The following is a 21004-nucleotide window of genomic DNA, read 5'->3' as shown; positions in this document are numbered from 1 at the left end:
GACAATGCCGGAAAACTCTGTCAACATCATGACCCCGGTGGATTTTGATGAACACATTATATTCTCCTCACTCCACAGGTATTTGAGAGTCGAGGAATCGAGTCAGATCCACAGTTGGTCAGCAAGTCAGTTTTTCCATTATATTTTCTCTTTCCGTCATAGGATCTACCACAACTCTCCGATTAGAGACTCTAACGTAGACCGACCGAGTTTGAGTTATATTTGAGCCATGGGCTCAGTGTCAGAGACTCCCGTGTCGATCGACTAGGTTTGAGTTATATTTGAGCCACGAGCTCAGTGTCAAATACTCCCGTGCCGATCGGCTGGGTTTGAGTTATATTTGAGTCACGAGCTCAGTGTCAAATACTCCCGCGCCGATCGGCTGGGTTTGAGTTATATTTGAGCCACAGGCGCAGTGTCAGAGACTCTCGTGTCGATCGGCCGGATTTGAGTTATATTTGATCCACGGGCTCAGTATTAGAGACTCCCGCGCCAATCGACCGGGTTTGAGTCATATTTGAGCCACGAGCTCAGTGTCAGAGACTGCTGCACCAATTAGCTGAGTTTGAGTTATGTTTGAGCCACGAGTTCAGTGTCAAAGACTCTTGTGCCGATCAGCTGGATTTGAGTAATATTTGAGCCACGGGCTTAGTGTCAGAGATTCCCATACCGATCGATCGATTTTGAGTTTATTTGAGCTACGGGCTCAGTATTAGAGACTCCCGCGCCAATCGGCAGGGTTTGAATTATATTTGTGTCACAGGCTCAGTGTTAGAGACTTCCGTGCCGATCGACCGAGTTTAAGTTATATTTGAGCCATGAGCTTAGTGTTAAAGACTCCCGCGCCGATCGGCTGTGTTTGAGTTTTATTTGAGACACGGGCTTAGTGTCAGAGACTCTCGTGCCGATTGGCTGGGTTTGAGTTATATTTAAGCCACGGGCTCAGCGTCAGATACTCCAGTGTTGATCGACCCGTTTTGAGTTATATTTGAGCCACGAGCTCAGTGTTAAAGACTCCCGTGCTGATCTGTCGGGTTTGAGTTACATTTGAGCCATGGGCTTAGATTCAGAGACTCCCAAGCCGAAAGTCCGGGTTTGAGTTATATTTGAGCCACAGGATCAGGATCAAAGTCGAGCGGCGACTATAAACCCTTGAGTCAAAGACTCCCAAGTCGAATGGCCGGGTTTGAGTTAAATTTAAGTCACGGGCTCAGGATCAAAGTCGATTGGCTACTATAAAGCCTTGAGTCAGAGACTCCTGTGTCGATCGGCCAGGTTAGAGTTATATTTGAGCCACGGGTTAATGATCAAAGTCGAGTGGCGACTATAAATCCTTGAGTCAGAGACTCGCGAGCTGAACAATCGAATTTGAGTTATATTTGAGCCACAGGCTCAGGATCAAAGTTGAGTGGTGACTATAAACCTTTGAGTCAGAGACTTCCGAGCCGAACGACTGGGTTTGAGTTAAATTTGAGCCACGAGCTCAAGATTAAAGTCGAGTGGCGACTATAAATCCTTGAGTTAGAGACTCCCATGCCGATCGGCAGGGCTTGAGTTTTATTTGAGTCACAGGCTTAGGATCAAAGTCGAGCGTTGACTATAAACCCCTGAATCAGAGACTACCATGCCAATTGGCTGTATTTGAGTTATATTTAAGCCACGGGCTTAGGATCAAAGTCTAGTGGTGACTATAAACCCTTGAGTCAGAGACTCTCGAGCTGAACGATCGAGTTTGAGTTAAATTTGAGCCACAGGCTTAGGATCAAAGTCGAGCGGCGACTATAAACCCTTGAGTCAGAGACTCCCGTACCGATCGACCGAGTTTTAGTTATATTTGAGTCACGGGATCAGGATCAAAGTCGAGCGGTGACTATAAACCCTTGAGTTAGAGACTCCCGAGCCGAGCGGTCAGGTTTGAGTTAAATTTAAGCCACAGGCTTAGGATCAAAAGTCGAGCGGCAACTATACACCCTTAAGTCAGAGACTCCCATACCGATTGACTTGATTTGAGTTATATTTGAGCCACAGGCTCAGCGTCAGAGACTCCCATGCTGATCGACCGGGTTTGAGTTATATTTGAACCACGAGCTCAGTGTTAGAGACTCTCATGTCGATTGGTAGGAGTTGAGCGGTCTTCACTGGTCTCGGACCAGTTTATCGAATCACTTATCTCTTTCGTTCGGGATCGAACAATCTTCATTGATCTTGGACCAGCATATCGGATCTCTTATCTCCCTCGGACAGGGTTGAGCCGTCTTCATGTTGGATCGAGATGTGCTAGAGGGGGGGGGTGAATAGCACTCGTGGCTAAATCGTTCGGTTAAATCGAAGAAATATCAAAGTAAATATACGCAACGGAAATAACGAATGCAATCACAGAGGGACACAAGAAGTTTTACTTCGTTCGGAGCCTAAGGCGACTCCTACTCGAAGGCCCGCGATCCTTGATCGCTTTCCGTGGGCAACAACTATAAGCTCGTAAAATGTACAATAAGATATTACAATTGAAAGAACTAAAACAAATTATACCGACAACAATAAAGTAGCAGAATCTGAAGCTCCGGGTTGTCGGGGACTTGTAACAGCACTTCTGGGTGTTTCTAGAGCAGCTTGTAGCGTAAGGATTGCTTGGAGTTCGTTGTTTTGTTGCTGCTGCTCGAGACCCTTTATAAAGGGTGTCCAAGGCGCCTTGAAGCCCTTCAAGGCGCCTTAAACAGGCCGAGTCACCCGCGGAGATCAGCACAGACTTGGTCGAACTTCATCCAGTTCAAGGCGCCTTCAGCCTACCCAAGGCGCCTTCAACCTTCGACCCAAGGCGCCTTGAACTTCATCTAAGGCGCCTCTAACCTTCTGCGCTGGCTTTTCCTGGTTCTATGGAGGCGCCTCGGACACTGTTCATCCGAGTTGTAACTTGCTCCTTTGTTCCTACAAAATGTGTTAGTCCCAAACACATACCTGCAAAACAAAGTTAGCATGAAACATAATGAATGATAATAATGAAAGTTTTGACAACATTCGAACTGCTGACTTCGAGTTTCCCGGAAACCCTAGGTCGACCTGACGCCTCCTGTTCCCTCTAGGGAAGCGTCCTCACCTACTCTACTCGGGAGATTTACATTGCGGTGCGATCCTCCGGATCGTTGGACTTTACTCAAGACACTCGATGCTTCGGACTTCTGCTGGACATCCGCTTCCGGCTAGTCGACTTTCACCTGGTTCGCGACACCAGGACTTTCCACCTAGGGTTACCACCCCCTAGGACTTTTGCCTGAAGCCATCGACCTGCCAAGACTTTCCGCATAGGGTTACCACCCCCTATGACCTAGGGTTACCACCCCCTAGGGTTTTCCTCTACCTAGGGTTACCACCCCCTAGGACCTAGGGTTACCACCCCCTAGGGTTTTCCATTTGCCTAACCGCAGCTAGGACTTATGCCTAAGTACCACTTAGGACTTTCCTGCAAACTTGTTCAACATATTAGAAAACAACAACCCTTAACTTTGAATCCTTTACCATTATCAAAACTCAGGTTCGATCGTCGGATGCTTCCCACACCAACACTTCATTGGTCTCAGACCAGCTTATCGGATCCCTTATCTCCTCCGTTCGGGGTCGAACGGTCTTTACTGGTCTCGGATAAGCATATATGATCCCTTATCTCCCATGTCCGGGGTTGTGCGATCTTCATTGGTCTCAGACCAGCATATTGGATCCCTTATCTCCCCCATTCGGGGTTAAGCGATCTTCACTGGTTTCGAACCAGCTTATCGGATCCCTTATTTCATCCGTTCGGGATCGAGTAGTCTTCATTGGTCTTAGACCAGCATATCAGCTCCCTTATCTCCTTTGTCCAGGGTTAAGCGGTTTTCACTGGTCTCGGACCAACTTATTAAATCCCTTATCTCCTCCGGCAGGGGTTGAGCCATTTTTATTGGTCTCAGACCAGCTTATCGGATCCCTGATATCCTCCGTTCAGGGTCGAGCGGTCTTCACTAGTCTCGGACTAGCATATCAGATCCCTTATCTCCCCCGTCTAGGGTTGAGCGGTCTTCGCTGGTCTCGGACCAGCTTATCGGATTCCTTATCTCCTCCGTTCAGGGTTGAGCAATTTTCATTGGTCTCGGACCAGCATATCAAATCCCTTATCTCCCTCGTCCGGGATTGAGAGGTCTTCACTTTTCTTGGACCAGCATATCGAATCCCTTATCTCACCCGTTTGGGGTTGAGCAATCTTCACTAGTCTTGGACCAGCATATCGGATCCCTTATCTCCCCCATTTGGGGTCGAGCTATCGCCACTGGTCTCGGACCAACTTATCAGATCTCTTATCTCCTCCGTTCGGGGTCGAGCGGTCTTTACTGGTCTCGGACCAGCATATCAGAGTCCTTATCTCCCCCGTTAGGGGTCGAATAGTCTTCACTGGTCTCAGACCAGCTTATTGGATCCCTTATCTCCTCCTTTCAAGGTCGAGCTATCTCCACTAGTCTCGGACCAGCTTATCGAAGCCCTTATCTCTCTCGTTTGGGGTTGAGCTGTCTCCACTAGTCTTGGACTAGCTTATCAGATCCCTTATCTCCTCCGTTTGGGTCGAGCTGTTGCCACAGGTTTTAGACCAGCTTATTAGATCCCTTATCTCCCCCATTCAGGGTCGAGCGGTCTTCACTTGTCTCGAACCAGCTTATCGGATCCCTTATCTCTTCCGTTCGGGGTCGAGCTGTCTCCATTGGTCTCGGACAGACTTATCGAAGCCCTTATCTTCCCCGTTCAGGGTCGAGCTGTCTCCACTAGTCTTGAAACAACTTATCAAAGCCCTTATATCCCCCGTTCATGGTCGATCTATCTCCATTGGTCTCAGACTAGCTTATCGAAGCCCTTATCTCCCTTGTTCGGGATTGAGTTGTCTCCACTGGTCTCGGACCATCTTATTGAAGCTCTTATCTCCCCCGTTCGAAGTCGAGCAGTTTCCACTAGTCTTGGACCAGCTTATCGAAACCTCCATCTCCCCCGTCCGGGGTCGAGTTATCTCTAATGGTCTCGGACAAGAGTATCTCCACTGGTTTCGGACCAGAGTATCTCATGGGCTCTGCGTCTGCTCAGCTCATGAGTTTCACTTCCGTGCACCCTCGATTCATGGGCTAAACTCCCGTTCAGTTCATGGGCATTGCGCCCGCTCGACTCATAGCTTTTACTTTTATGCACCTTCAATTTCATGGGCTATGCTCCCATTCAGTTTGCTGGCTCTACGCCCGCTCGGCTCACGACTTTCGCTTCCATGCACCTTCGATTTCACAGGCTACTCTCTCGTTCAGTCCTTGGGCTCAAGCTGGCTGAGCTCATTGTTTTCGATCCTATTCGCCTTCGATCTCCTTGCTTAATTCATGGGATTCAGATTCGCTTAGCATCGGGTTAGTTATTTGCTCTGCATCCTCTCTACATACGTTCAGTCGCTTGCTTGGCATTTGCTCAATCGCTCACTCGATATTCGCCCGATTGCCTATTTGGCATCCTCTTGACACTGCTTTTTGCCGCTCAGTCGAAGCTTGTTTTTCTTGTCGCTTTGTCAGGTGTTCATCGTTCAGTCAACACTAACCTTGCTCATTGCTTCGTCAGTACTTATCTCATGAGATACTCATTCAGTACTATTTTTTTATCGCTCGCTCATCATCACTATCGTCGTTCGATTAGCACCGCTACCGTCCCTCGCGCAACACTACTATCACGATTGATCGCGTGGTTATACGATGAGTTCAGCTATTTGACTCTATAAACAAAAGCGATTCAGCTTTGCGACAGATTATCTAGTCAGTCGGACTCGTGCCTCCTTCGACTAGACTTGAAAGGGAGGCTTGTGATGCGGATATATCTGTGGGGCCTAAAGGAAATTATGGAGAAGGGAGGAGGGCATTTTGGTCATTTCATATATTGAGGGTTTTAGGTTTATAGAAGAGTACTATTCATCAGCAAAGAAGGGGGCTTTAGGTTTTTTCGAGCAACTCTGCCAAGTTTTTGGCTGGGATCTTCTGCTGCCGCTTGAGACGCACGCCCAGTCCTCCCTCGCTAGCCCACTACCGCCGGTCAAGCATGCCGTCACCCGTAGACCGGTCCATCGCGCATACCACACCCTCCTCTCCTCTTCTCGCGTATGCACACCTCCTCTCATGCATGGGGTCGTCGCCGCGCCTCCGCTCGCGGATGCCGCCTCCCCTCTCTGTGTGCCAACAACACACACTCTGCCTCCCTCTATCTCTGAGTTCGCTAGCACCCAGACAGTCGCCCTTCAGCGGCTGCCGCCTGCTACTCTTGACCCATTCTAGTGCTGAGGGCGTCATTGTTGCACTCCGCAGTTGTCATCGTTGCACTATAGCTGGTTGCCACCTTCGCACCGATGTTGTATTTAGCCTTTGCGTCGAGGTCACTATCCGACATGTGACCCGTTATTGTGTGTTGTGTTCCAGCTTTCGTGCCGCTATTGTGTTCCGACCTATGTGTCGCTGCTCCGTGTCGTTGCCTCTAGATCCATGTCGCGTCTGACTTTGTGCTATCAAAACCAGCTTCTCATCTGGTTCTCATTATTCATCTACTTTTCCATATCATGATGACTTTATCAACGTCGCGACCATCTCATCGATTCATCCGAGGGCGCCCCTGGGTTAGGGTACTTCACTATACTCATTCTTTATTCATTTCATTATTCTACTATTAGTATGCTCCTTATATATCTATGAGATTTGTCTCGAGCATCGGGGTGCCAGGGATCGGGGAATCCCGGGCCTTGCCTGTAGATAGTGTTGACCAGAGATTTTTTGACGACTGACTCAATATAGAAGACAACTCATCACACTCACCCTCCGGGTCATGGTAACTTGGTTAGTATTCCATCCATGTCATTTCGAAAGTTATGTCTTCTCATATGCTTGACAGGATCAACATCTATTTTTAATCATAAACAACTAAACACTGATCAATGCCAAAAGCCATCATATTTCTCGTTCAGGATCATCAATCAAATTCTATGTTTTTAGGTCTCTCTCCTCTCATGCCAATTTGTTATAAGTACCTTACACATGCTTTACACACCCGCAAAATCTCTCCCCGTGGAACATATGTACACTGGTCTTTCCTAGTATCTTCCTCGGCTTGAAGGGCAAGATCTACCTCTATATCAGAAGGCATGCATTCAACTGTCAGATGGCGCACTTTATCTACTGCAGTATACTGCCAAAGAAGAACATAACTAGTTCCAGAGTTTAGTGGGATAGAAATTGAGAAAAAAAACGTTAGCTGTATTATTGAATTTAAAAAGAATATAGGAAATATAGAAGATAAAGTTTTATATGCCTACGTTAAGAAATTTTAAATCAGAAAAAATTTAATTTCCCTAAAAATTATAAACAAATAAAAATATAATATAATATTTTCTTTCAAATTCACGATGCTTCATCCAGAAATATTAAGAGTTTGTCAGACAAGAAATGAAAACATGAAGAGAAATGTGAATTAGTAAATATATCAACAATTTGTAGATATGAAGGAACGAAATACAATGTGATTGTGTCAATTTGGAGATGATGATGAGTAATGCGATAATCAATTTTAATATGTTTCGTCCGCTCATGAAAAATTGAATTGTGCACAATTTTAATAGCATTCTGATTATCACATTATAATGGAATAGGTTGATGAAGAGAAAAACTTATATTCGCAAGCAACCAACGCTATCTCACAAGTACATGAGGTTATCACACGGTACTCAGTTTCTATGGAAGATCTATAAATAATATTTTGTTTCTTACTCTTCCAAGAAATGAGAGAATTATCAAGAAAAATATAGAATCTAGTGGTAGATTTGTGATCAGTATCAAAATTATATATATATATATATATATATATATATATATATATATATATATATATGGACATTTTCATAGATATTTGGATAGTTTAATTTTTTTCTATTGTTGTGATTTATTTAGATTTTATTTGTTTTGATGCATGTGATTGTTGGATATTTAGATACTTTCTATATGTTTTCATAATTTAGTATATTTGTTTGTAAAAATAATTAATTTATTTGTGTTTGTCATACTATTGATTGTGTTAAAAATGTATGTATAGATTGTGAAGATATATGAAGTGTGTTTTTATATGTGGATGGTGTGAAATTTGATTGTATGGATGTAAATATAGGAAATGTCATCGTCTGTGATGATTTCTTTGAATATATGGAAATTGTAAACAGAGTAGATACGAAATATAAATGGTTTATGGAAATTGTTTCTATTACTGACGGAATACCGATAAAATTAGTACGATATTCTATCGGTAAATATCAAAACTTTTTTACCAACGGAAAACATAGCTTCCGTCAATAATATCGATATTTACTGATGGAAAATATATTTCTCATCGGTAATATCAAATGGTATTACCGACAGAAACTCTCTGTTTTCGTCGGTAATCTTAACTATGGAAATTTATTTTCCGTAGGAAGTTTTACCAATGAAACTCTATCTCCGTCGATAATTAACGACTGTATATTCCATCGGTAAAATTGTTTCTGATCAATTAACACCTGACAAACTGTTTTTCATCGTAATTCCATGCCTAAAGGCCCTAAACCTCTTCACCAGCAGAATTACGATGAAATATTTCATCGATTTTTTTTTTTCTACATTTTAGAAGGATCTTCTTCTTAATTTCTTCTCAATCCTCTTTTCTCAATAGCCACCAGGATAAACATTATCATGTCCGACATCTATATATATATAAGCAGAATAATCATTATCATGTTCGACATATATATATATATATATATATATATATATATATATATATATATATATTTTGCTTATTTCACTAAAAATCTTAAAAATATTAAAAAAATGATAAATTCAGTTAGCGCTGTCCTAGATATCGATCCGGTCTCATAGATTTTTTTTTAATTTATTATTAGGAAAAATCGTGTGGTGTGGCGGAAAAAAAATTCTTTAAGAATTTAGTGGTACTATAAAAGTAATTTTATTAACAATGTGAGAAATCCTAATGTGAGAATGTGGCGGCAATTATTAGAAATCACAGTGGGGAAGGTGACGATAGTGGCTGTGCATACTCAAAAGGGTCTGAGAGGGAACAAAAGTGGATTTTGGAATGATACGGGTTATGAAAATTGGTACCAGAGGATCATGTGAATATTTAGGGTTATAATGTAGAAGTTGAAGGTTAGACGGATCAAGAAGGGCTATCTGGTTCTGCCAATCGCTATATATTGAGGGATCCAAAATTACATCCGGAAGTCCCCTAAATACGAATTGATCGGATAAAAAGGTAGTCTCTAATATATGATTGGCTGAATGAAGGCCGAACGAATATAAGACTCTGCATATATGTTTGGTCAGACAAAGGCCGAACGATCTTAAGTATATTTGGCTTCATATGGAGTCTTCAGTATACGATCGGCCGAATAAAGGCCGAACGAATATAAGACTCTACATATATGTTTGGTCGGGCAAAGCCAAAACGAGTTTAACTATATTTGGCCTCATATGGAGTCTTCAGTATAGGATTGGCCGATTGAAAGCCGAACAAATATAAGACTTTGCATATATGTTTGGTCGGGCAAAGCCCGAACGAGCTTAAGTATATTTGGCCTCATATGGAGTCTTCAGTATACGATCGGCCGAATAAAGGCCGAACGAATATAAGACTCTGCATATATGTTTGGTCGGGCAAAGCCCGAATGAGTTTAAGTATATTTGGCCTCATATGGAGTCTTCAGTATATGATTGGCCGAATGAAGGCCGAACGAATATAAGACTCTGCATATATATTTGGTCGGGCAAAACCTGAACGAGCTTCAGTATATTTGGCCTCATATGGAGTCTTCAGTATACGATCGATCAACTGAAGGCCGAACGAATATAAGACTCTGCATATATGTTTGGTCGGGCAAAACCCGAATGAGCTTAAGTATATTTATCCTTATATAAAATCCTTAATATATAATTGGCCGAACAATGGTCAAACCTACAGAGGGTATTCTTAATGAACGACTGGGTTAACGACCGACTGAAACAGGTTCTTCAGAAGGTTTTATTAATGAGCAATCGACCTAACAACCGGTCAAGACAGGTTCTTCAGAAGGTTTTCTTAATGAGCGATCGACCTAACAAATGGTCAAGACAGGTTCTTCAGAAGGTATTCCTAATAAATGACCGGCCTAACGAACAATTGGAACAAGTTTCTTAGAAAGTGTTCTTAGTATATCATTGGCCCACCGTTCAGTCGGGATACACTTAACCGACAATATTCGACAACATTCTAATGATGTGGCATAAGTTGTTGGGCAATATTCTTTCGGAACTCACCTCGGATGATAGCAAACGATGATGACGACAAGTATTTGCAACAAACTTCAACCATGAGGTGAGAAAGCCAATAGCAAAAGAGGTACATTTATGGGTCGGTAAAAGATTCCTTAGGAGATCATGATGTAAGGCACATGCTGTATTTTTTCCTTTCACCTAACAAACTCTAACAAACTCGGGGACCACCTCACGATCGCGGAGGTTATGTGAGGTGGTATAAAAAAGGGGATCCTCTCCGTTGGCAAGGTACATGAATTCTATATATGAAACCCTAATTCCACTGCTATGTTCTTTCCTCCACTTACTTTCGGGAAATTAACTTGAGTGTCGGAGGGCCTTGCCAAGGATCCCCACCTCAGTCTTTGTTCACTGACATTTTGTCAGATTGTCTTCGTGTGCGTAGATCCTTGAAGGACTTCTCATTGGAAAATCTCCCTGCACCATTCGGAGTACAGTGCGCTATCTCAGATTTTCAAACAGGATCAAATTTGGTACCGTCTGTGGGAAGGTTTTATCTAGATCTAAAGATCGGAGATGGAAGAGGCTGGGAAATCCATTACGGTGACTATGACACAAGCAGATCTCAATTTACTTATTGAGGCACGAGTCCAGAAGGCGTTGCAGCAACAACAGGTAAATACTAGAAGTAATCTACCACCCCCTCAACCGGTAATATCAACAACTACACTCCAAAAGGAGAGACGAGATCGCGAGGAAGATTCGCCTTGGATGCTTCTTGTGCCTCTTTCTCCCATTCGGCGTAGGGTGCTCTTTCGTACACCCCTGGAGTAATTGGAACCGGAGGAACTGCCTCTAAAATCTTCCAGAGAGGTACCGGTTCACAACAAGCGCAAAGGGAAGGATCCAATGAGTGATAGCTCACCGGAGAAAATTGCTACTCCATTTTCTCAACGAATCTTGGAAGATCCATTGCCGAAACTTTACTAGAACATGAACATCGGCGAATATACAGGTACAACTGACTCAGAAGATCACCTTCTCAAATTTGAGCATGCCGCCTTGTTGCAACAATTTACAGACGGTGTGAAATGTCAGATGTTCCTCACCACCTGTGGAGGTTCGACACAGTGATGGTTGAAGCGCTTACCCGATAATTTCGTCCGACACTTCAAATATTTTTGTAAGGTTTTTCTACATCATTTCTCTAGCAATATACGATATCATAAAGCTCCTTGGAGCCTTTATTCGCTTAAGCAAGGACCCAAAGAAACTCTTCGAGCTTACATCAAAAGATTTAATCAAGTAGCTATGGATGTTCCCGCGGCTACTTCCAAAACATTGGTGAATGTTTTTGCTCAAGGACTTTTAGACAATGATTTCTTTCGGGATCTAGCCAGAAAACCGCCCATAGATTTTGATCTATTACTAGATCGGGTGACTGAGTTTATTAATATTGAAGAAGCACAAGCTATTCGAAGAAAGGAGGTCCCAACATCTACCCTTATTCCGGTTGTTCAACGGCCAACCCAACCTGCCCCTCTGCCTAAAGGTCCTTAAGATAATCCTCATTTCTGTCAACAAGAGCCATGACCACAAGCTGTTCAACATGTGAAAGCCCCTCAAAATGTTCCACAGAGGTGGTGCACCTATCATCAGACCTCCACCCATAATATAGAAGAGTGTTACTCCCTGACGAATCAACAGAATAATCCTCGATTCTATCGACATTCTTCAGCATCTAACCCTCGGATGTATCAACCCAATAGCCCACTCAAGATTGAGTATAGGGTTGTTGAACAGCAACCAAGAGTGTCCCAGGAACCAACCATGCAAACTCAGGTTCCTGCTCCGCCCCAACCAGGTCATCAAGGATAATCCTCAATATGGCAAGAAGAAAATCGCAAAAATGCTGTTTGGGGAAGTATAAATATGATAATTGGAGAGTCGACTGATAGTGATTCTAACCGAGCGAGAAAATCTCACACTCGACATTTGGTAATTCATGAGGTCGGTTGCAGCATCGAGCAGGCTGCTGGACCAGAGATCAATTTTGGACCCCAAGATCTAGAGGGGTAGAGGTACCACATGATGATGCACTGATAATTAAAGCTGTAATAGCCAATTATAAGATTTGTTTTACTTTCATTGACACTGGTAGTTCTGTTAATATTATCTTTAAACAAGCTTTTGAGCATTTGTAGATAGATCCAAGTGAACTACAACCTATGGTGACCCCTCTATATGGGTTCACCGGTAATGAAGTTCAGTCGCTCGACCAAATAAAATTGGCTATCTGCTAGGGGAGGAGCCCCTAATGCGAACACGTCGGTCAGTTTTCATAGTGGTGGATGCACCTTCTGCCTACAATGCCATCTTGGGTCGACTGACTCTAAATGAATTCTGAGCAGTCGTTTTGACTTTCTGTTAGAAGCAAAAATTTCCTGTAGACTATCAAGTGGGTGAAGTGCAAGGTGATCAGCTAGTTGCTCGCAAATGTTATGTGGAGATAATCAAAACTGAGGTAAGTACTGCTTGGAAAATGTAAAGGATGGAAGTTAATGTCATCTAAGTAAAACCACCCTAAAGAAAAAGAAGAAGTGTAAATACAGATTGGTCGACCAAAGGCCACCACCCACATAGCGTCTAACCTTGCTCTGGATCTCAAGGAGGACCTGATAAAATGTCTGATGAAGAACAGTGATGTGTTCACCTGGACAACTAAGGAAGTGACATGCGTTTCTCCAATAGTTATAGAGCATGCCCTCCACGTATACCCCGACGCTCGGTCGGTCAAGCAAAAGAAGAGAGACTTAAGAGATGATTAGAATAAAATTATCAAAGAAGAAGTAGATAAGTTACTGGATGCAGGATATATTCGAGAGGTGCAATTTTTGAGTTAGCTGGTTAATGTTGTCTTGGTATCTAAGCCAAGAAATAAATGATAGGTTTGTATTGACTGCAGATATCTCAACAAAGCTTGCCCGAAATACTATTATCCTCTACCCCGCATTGATCAAGTGGTGGAGTCCATTGCTGGATGTGAATTTATCAACATGTTGGATGCTTATCAAGGGTATCATCAAGTACCGCTTGCTAAAGAAGACCAAGAAAAGGTTAGCTTTATAACCGTTGAAGGTACTTATTGTTATAATATTATATGCCTTTTGGTCTAAATAATACATGGGTTACTTATCAACGACTCATGAATAAGGTCTTTCAAAAATAAATCGGAAGAAATATGGAAGTTTATGTGAACGATATACTTATTAAATCTTTACGGGCCTCAAGCTTATGTGCTGACATAGAAGAAACTTGTAGGATCCTAAGAAGGTATGGGCTCAAGCTCAATCCCAGTAAATGTCTATTCGGAGCAAAAAGTGGGAAGTTCTTGGGCTATATGGTGACCCAACGAGGAATCGAAGCCAATCCTAGCAAAGTGCGGGCACTACAAGATATTGTTTCTCCACGGAATTTGAGAGAAGCACAAAGATTGACCGACCTGATTACTACCTTGTCCTGCTTCATTTCCTGGTCGGCCGACCGAAGTCTCCCATTTTTCAAAATACTTCGTCGAGCGACCGAGTTTCAATGGGATGACGACTGCACTAGGGTGTTCGAGGAGTTAAAGAATTATTTGTCTACTCTACTTGTACTAGCCAAACCGATAGTAGGAGAGACATTGTGGGTGTACTTATTAGCCAATGAGCATGTTGTTGGCTCGATATTGGTAAGGCAGGAAGAGAAAGAACAACTTGTGTACTTTTAAAGTCATCTATTAAAAGGAACAGAGTGTCGTTATACGACGATTGAAAAATTAGCATATGGATTAGTGTTAGCTGCTTGGAGGTTGCGTCCTTATTTCTTATCACATTCCATTGTTGTGTTAACTAATAGCACTTTGGGTCGCATGCTCGTTAACCCAGAGGTGTCTAGATGATTAATTAAATGGACAACTGAACTCAGCGAATATGACATACAATACCAACCTCGAACAACTATTAAAGCTCAAGCGTTAGCCGATTTCATAACAGAAGTGCAAGACCCAAAGAATGAAGAGACATGGAAAGTGTATGTTGATGGATCCTCTACTCGGCAGGGTAGTGGAATCATGATTCTTACCTTGTCACCCAGAGGAGATACAATATAATTGATTATTCGTCTGAATTATCGAGCCACTAATAATGAGTCAGAATATAAAGCATTGATAGCATAGTTACAGGCCGCACGACATATGGGTGCCGCTCGAGTTGTAATCTATTCATATTCTCAATTGACAGCTCAACAATTATCCGGTAATTTTGAGATTAATAACAAGCGACTTAAGTTATATGCAGAGGCATTCTATAAATTAAAGGCCAACTTCTAAGAAGTATCTATACAGAAGATTCCTCGCTCGGATAATCAGACAACAGGGAGGCCGATCTCTAGCTCGAAAAATATTATTAGCCAGATATTTTTGGCCTAGTTTACAAGATGATTCTGCTCAACTCATGAAGACTTGTTTATTTTGTCAGAAATATCAAAATATTTCTTATCGTCCCACTGACATACTAAAAACTTCCATTGTCTCTTGTCCTTTTGATCAGTGGAGAATAGATATTGTAGGATCATTTCCCATGGCCCCTGCTCAGAGAAGGTTCTTGTTGGTAGTTGTGGATTATTTCTCTAAATAAGTGGAAGTTGAATCATTGTCCAGAATTACTGAACAGACATTTATTAAGTTCCTATGACAACATATCATCTACAGATTTGGTATCCCACATAAGTTGGTTTCTGATATTGGAAGATAGTTTCAAGGTAAGAAGATTCGGGAATGGTGCTCGGGGTAAAGCATAACACAAGCTTTTACCTCTGTAGCTTACCCACAAAGTAACGGGTAGGTTGAAGTAACCAACAGAGAGATCATAGAGGGCTCAAGACTAAATTAGACCATGTGGGAGAAAGCTGGGTAGATGAGTTACCCAGTATATATTATGGGCATATAGAACTACTCCTCGAGAATCAACATGCATTATTCCTTTCCACCTGATTTATGGGGGAGAAGCAGTAATTCCAATTGAAGTTGGTGTTGAGTCTGATTGGAGGAGCTTGTATGATGAGGACAATGCGGGGCGGCACCTCATGGAACTTGATCTGATCGAAGAAATAAGGGATAAAGCAGCAACTAGACTTATTTCATATCGTCAAAAGATGAGACAGAACTATAATAAAAGGGTTATTCCTAGATTCTTTTAAGTCGGAGATTTAGTTTGAAAGCATATTAAGCTGGTTGGAGATGTCAATAAGCTGGAATCGCAATGGGAAGGACCCCTATAAAGTGTTGCAAAAACTTTTCTCCGGTTCTTATTATCTCCAGGATGCAAAAGGAAGGAACCTTGAACGACCTTAGAATGTAAATTATCTCCAACCTTATAGAACTTAACAAGTATGCCTATAACTTATTTTTTATGTTGGATTTTTGTGTTTGCTAATAAAAGTGCAGGCTGATTCATCCGAACAATTTATTTAATCTATCCGCCTGAATAGGTGCATCTTTACTTTCAGTGGTCGAATTCGACCTTAAACTTTCTATCATTGAGCTCAACCTCACCTAATTTGGATAGAGCTTGAAAATGGCCAAAAAATATATGCATATTCAGTTTGCTCAGTTCTTCTCACTAGTGCGGGTCACTAGGTTACCTAAATGTTAACACACAAAGCTATATCCTTTAACCCAAAATATTTCGCTCGGCTTTTCCTACTGAAACAGCTAATTATTTGGCTCCCAGTCACATGGATCCTTTGGCCTGTATGATTTATTATCTTGGTCACATACTAATGCAAAAACAAAGTTATGAATATCTGAACTGACTATTACCCAGTTTATATAATTTGGTCGGCCTATTATTTAGCATGAATATTTGTTTGAAAATGAGGAATATCTCACAAGAATAAAGGACTCAACAGTCGATCGGCGACCTCAAAGGATGATCAGGTAAGCTCCCTTAAAGGACAATCAGAGACTTTAAACCTCAACAATCGATCGGTGACCTCAAGGGGTAACCAGGTAGGCTCCCTTAAGGGATGACCGGAGACTTTAAATCTCAACAGTCGATCGGCAACCTCAAGGGGTGATCAGGTAGGCTCCCTTAAGGGACGACCGGAGACTTTAAAGCTCAATCATCGATCGGCAACCTCAAAGGGTGATCAGGTAAGCTCCCTTAAGAGACGACCGAAGACTTTAAATCTCAATAGTTGATTGGGGATCTCAAGGACCAGGTTGGCTCTCTTAAGGGACGATTGGAGACTTTAAACTTCAATAGTCGATCGACGAACTTATATGATGGCCGGAGACTTTAAACTTTAAAGGGTCAATTAATGATTTTAAGAGAAAATCGAATAAATTCCCTTAAAAAGGACCAGTGAATTTAAAACCTTAGACAACTGTTCAAAAAGTTTATTATTAAATTCTACTTATGACATAGCTGGTCTATTTATTTCACTCAGGAATATCTTTTCGATCGAATTATTATACAAATCCAGGACCTCATTATGAAATGTTTATGATTTATTCCTCTCGGGATTAGTTGTTGGATCAAATTATTGTACAATGCAGGATTCCATTATGGAGTATTCATAGTTCGATTATTCTGTTTAAGACTATCTGTTCGATCGAATGGTTGTATAACCCAGGATTTCATTATGGAAAGATCGTAGTTCAATTGGCTTATTTATTTTGATCAGAATTATACACCCAGTCAGGTTATTATGCAACCAAGAAGTTTATCATCATTGTATTATATAATGATTGGTTCACCATCACTTTCTGTGTTAGTCTCATGTAATTTAACATGAGGATACCGATATTAGTAATTCTGAAGGTTACAAAGATACATGAAGGAGGTATGCACTGTTTCACACCACCAGCTGATTTATCAATTATTTCTGTGTATTCTTGAAATTCATTGCATAATTATATGTAGTTACATAACATAGTACTTAAATACACTAGTCAAATTTATTTAAAATATCTTTTGGAAGCCCCTCTAGTAGTTGATCTTGGTCTATGAATGATGGAGGAGTCTCCTTTAGTAAATACCCTCCTCGGCTCAATTGTGGAATTGCCCCTTCAGCCGCGTAATTAAGTGTCCGCTCAAACCTTGTAGCCAGCTCCTCTTTAAATTCAAGGGAGTCCAGGTAGGTTCTTTTTTGTGTCTCCAGTCGTTTACTTTCCTCAGCCTGATAGACTGATAGCCTAGTTTAAGCAGCCTGGGTTTTGTTTCTGGCGGCATTTAGCTCCTTCTCTAAGGACTATATTTGAAGCTCTTTTTCCTTTAATTCCTTTTGCCCTTGCAACAACAAGAAGTCCTTGTTCGCTAGTTCTTGAGTTAATTCGGGGGAATTTGAAAGTTGAGCGAGTTGAATCCTTTCTATTAAAACAACTTTAAGTTTTAAGTCAGAAAGGATCTTGTCTTTTAGAGCTTTCTCCACCTGAAGCATGCAACATTAATCCCAATTTCTAATTTTCAGAGCAAGGGATTCCACTAAATGGGAACAATCTCTCAGTGAGTTCTCTGTGGTAGAGATGGTCAGGTCTTGCTCTTCTATTTTCTTCTTCAAATCATTTGTAACAGTTGAGGTGGATTCTAGTTCTTTTACTCGATTTTCTAAGGACTTGTTGGACTGCTCTAGGTTCACCACTAGCTGGCTTAAATACATGCTCGAAGAGAAGAACTGAAAAAGATAAGGAAAAAATTTCAGACGCATAGATGAGCTATATAGATTTTTTTTTTAGTAAAAACTTACTGATAGAGCATTCTTAGCATGTTCATCCGCAAATTTGGATATGGTAGCTTCTTGCATTTGCTTATAAGATTGCATCCAGGATTCTGTTAAGGATCTTTCACTTGCAATATACCAAATGTGGGTAGACCTTCTTGTCGATGTTCTGAAGGTATAGTATGCGACTGCCTGAAATGACAATGAGGGCCGGGAATAGGTACCAGTTTAGGCTAAGAGGCATGAGGGGAGGCAGAAACTGGTAATGATGATTCAGGGGCCTGGTGGGAATCAACGGCAATTTACCAAAGGGCGCACTTGAAAATTTGAATTTACCAAAAGACGTACACTACTTTGGTATTTACCAAAGAGCGCACTTTTTTAAAAGCATTTCCTATTTTACCCTCTGATAATTTGACTTTTTCTATTGTTTTTCTTTTCTTCATTATATTTCTCTCACTTCTCTCTCTCCTCTATCGGCAGAATATAGGAATAACATTAGTCAATCTTTAATCACATTTTAATATATTTGAAGAAGCCAAAATAAATAATGGACACCATATTTGGACTCCTTGCAATTTTAGAAATCCACAGGAACTGAAATGGGTACAATCGGAGCTTTCTAGGTCGATCAGTGGGTTTCGGTCAAAACCCACTGATGGACCTAGAGAGCTCCGATTGCACTCATTTCAGTTTCTATGGATTTCTAAAATTACAAGGAGTTCAAATATGGTGTACATTATTTATTTTGGCTTTTTATAGATGTTAACAAGCAAAATCAAATAATCGGCATAAAAGCCCACGTTGGGCCTGATATCATTCCATATCAGGCCCACGTTGGGCCTGATTTGAGTCCATATCAGGCCCAATGTGGGTTTTTTTGCTGATTCTTTGATTTTACTTGTTAACATCTATAAAAAGTCAAAATAAATAATGGACACCATATTTTCACTCCTTCCAATTTTAGAAATCCATAGAAACTGCAATGGGTGCAATCGGAGCTCTCTAGGTTCATCAGTGGGTTTTGACCGAAACCCACTGATCGATCTAGAAAGCTCCAATTGCACCCATTTCAATTTCTATGAATTTCTAAAATTACAAGGAATGAAAATATAGTGTCAATTATTATTTTTGGCACTCCTAGTGGTGGACCAGAGGTTTTGAAAAACCCTAAATCTCTCTTTCCTTTTTTTTCCTTTTTTTTTTGTTTAGGCCTGATATGAAGAGATATCAGGCCTAGTCACAACATAAAATAAAAAAATGAAAAAAGAAATAAAGAGAGATTTAGGGTTTTCAAAACCTCTGGTCCACCACTAGGAGTGCCAAAAATAATAATGGACACCATATTTGGACTCCTTGCAATTTTAGAAATCCACAAGAACTGAAATGGATGCAATCGGAGCTTTCTAGGTCGATCAGTGGGTTTCGGTCAAAACCCACTGATGGACCTAGAGAGCTCCGATTGCACTCATTTCAGTTTTTATGGATTTGTAAAATTGCAAGGAGTTCAAATATGGTGTCCATTATTTATTTTGGTTTTTTTATACATGTTAACAAGTAAAATCAAAGAATCGACATAAAAGCCCACGTTGGGCCTGATATGGAATCATATCAGGCCCAACGTGGGCCTGATATCATTCCATATCAGGCCCACGTTGGGCCTGATTGGAGTCCATATCAGGCCTAATATGGGATTTTTTGCTGATTCTTTGATTTGCTTGTTAACATCTTTAAAAAGTCAAAATAAATAATGGACACCATATTTTCACTCATTGTAATTTTAGAAATCCATAGAAACTGAAATGGGTGCAATCGGAGCTCTCTAGGTCCATCAATGAGTTTTGACCGAAACCCACTGATCGATCTAGAAAGCTCCAATTGCACCCATTTCAGTTTCTATGAATTTCTAAAATTACAAGGAGTGAAAATATGATGTCAATTATTATTTTTGGCACTCCTAGTGGTGCACCAGAGGTTTTGAAAAACACTAAATCCCTCTTTTTTTTTTCTTTTTTTTTTTGTTTAGGCATGATATGAAGAGATATCATGCCCACGTTGGGCCTGATATCTCTTCATATCAGGCCCAATGTGAGCCTGATATGGGAGATATCAGGCCTAGTCACAACATAAAATAAAAAAATAAAAAAAAAGAAATAAAGAGAGATTTAGGGTTTTCAAAACTTCTGGTCCACCACTAGGAGTGCCAAAAATAATAATGGACACCATATTTTAACTTCTTGTAATTTTAGAAATTCATAAAAACTGAAATGGGTACAATCGGAGCTTTGTAGGTCGATTAGTGAGTTTCGGTCAAAACCCACTATTGGACCTAGAGAGCTCCGATTGCACCCATTTCAGTTTCTATGAATTTCTAAAATTACAAGGAGTGAAAATATGGTGTCAATTATTATTTTTGGCACTCCTAGTGGTGGACCAGAGGTTTTGAAAAACCCTAAATCTCTCTTTCCTTTTTTTTTTTCTTTTTTTTGTTTAGGCCTGATATGAAGAGATATCATGCCCACGTTGGGCCTGATATCTCCCCATATCGGGCCCAATGTGGGCCTGATATGAGAGATATCAGGCTTATTAACAACAAAAAATAAAAAAATAAAAAAATAAAAAAATAAAAAGAAATAAAGAGAGATTTAGTGTTTTTCAAAACCTCTGGTGCACCACTAGGAGTGCCAAAAATAATAATTGACACCATATTTTCACTTCTTGTAATTTTAGAAATTCATAGAAACTGAAATAGGTGCAATTGGAGCTTTCTAGATCGATCAGTGGGTTTCGGTCAAAACCACTAATGGACCTAGAGAGCTCCGATTGCACCCATTTCAGTTTCTATGGATTTCTAAAATTGCAAGGAGTGAAAATATAGTGTCCATTATTTATTTTGGCTTTTTATAGATGTTAACAAGCAA

This window comes from Zingiber officinale, chromosome 6A (assembly GCF_018446385.1).
Source record: "Zingiber officinale cultivar Zhangliang chromosome 6A, Zo_v1.1, whole genome shotgun sequence".
Lineage (NCBI taxonomy): Eukaryota > Viridiplantae > Streptophyta > Magnoliopsida > Zingiberales > Zingiberaceae > Zingiber > Zingiber officinale.
This window is presented reverse-complemented; position numbering follows the sequence as displayed.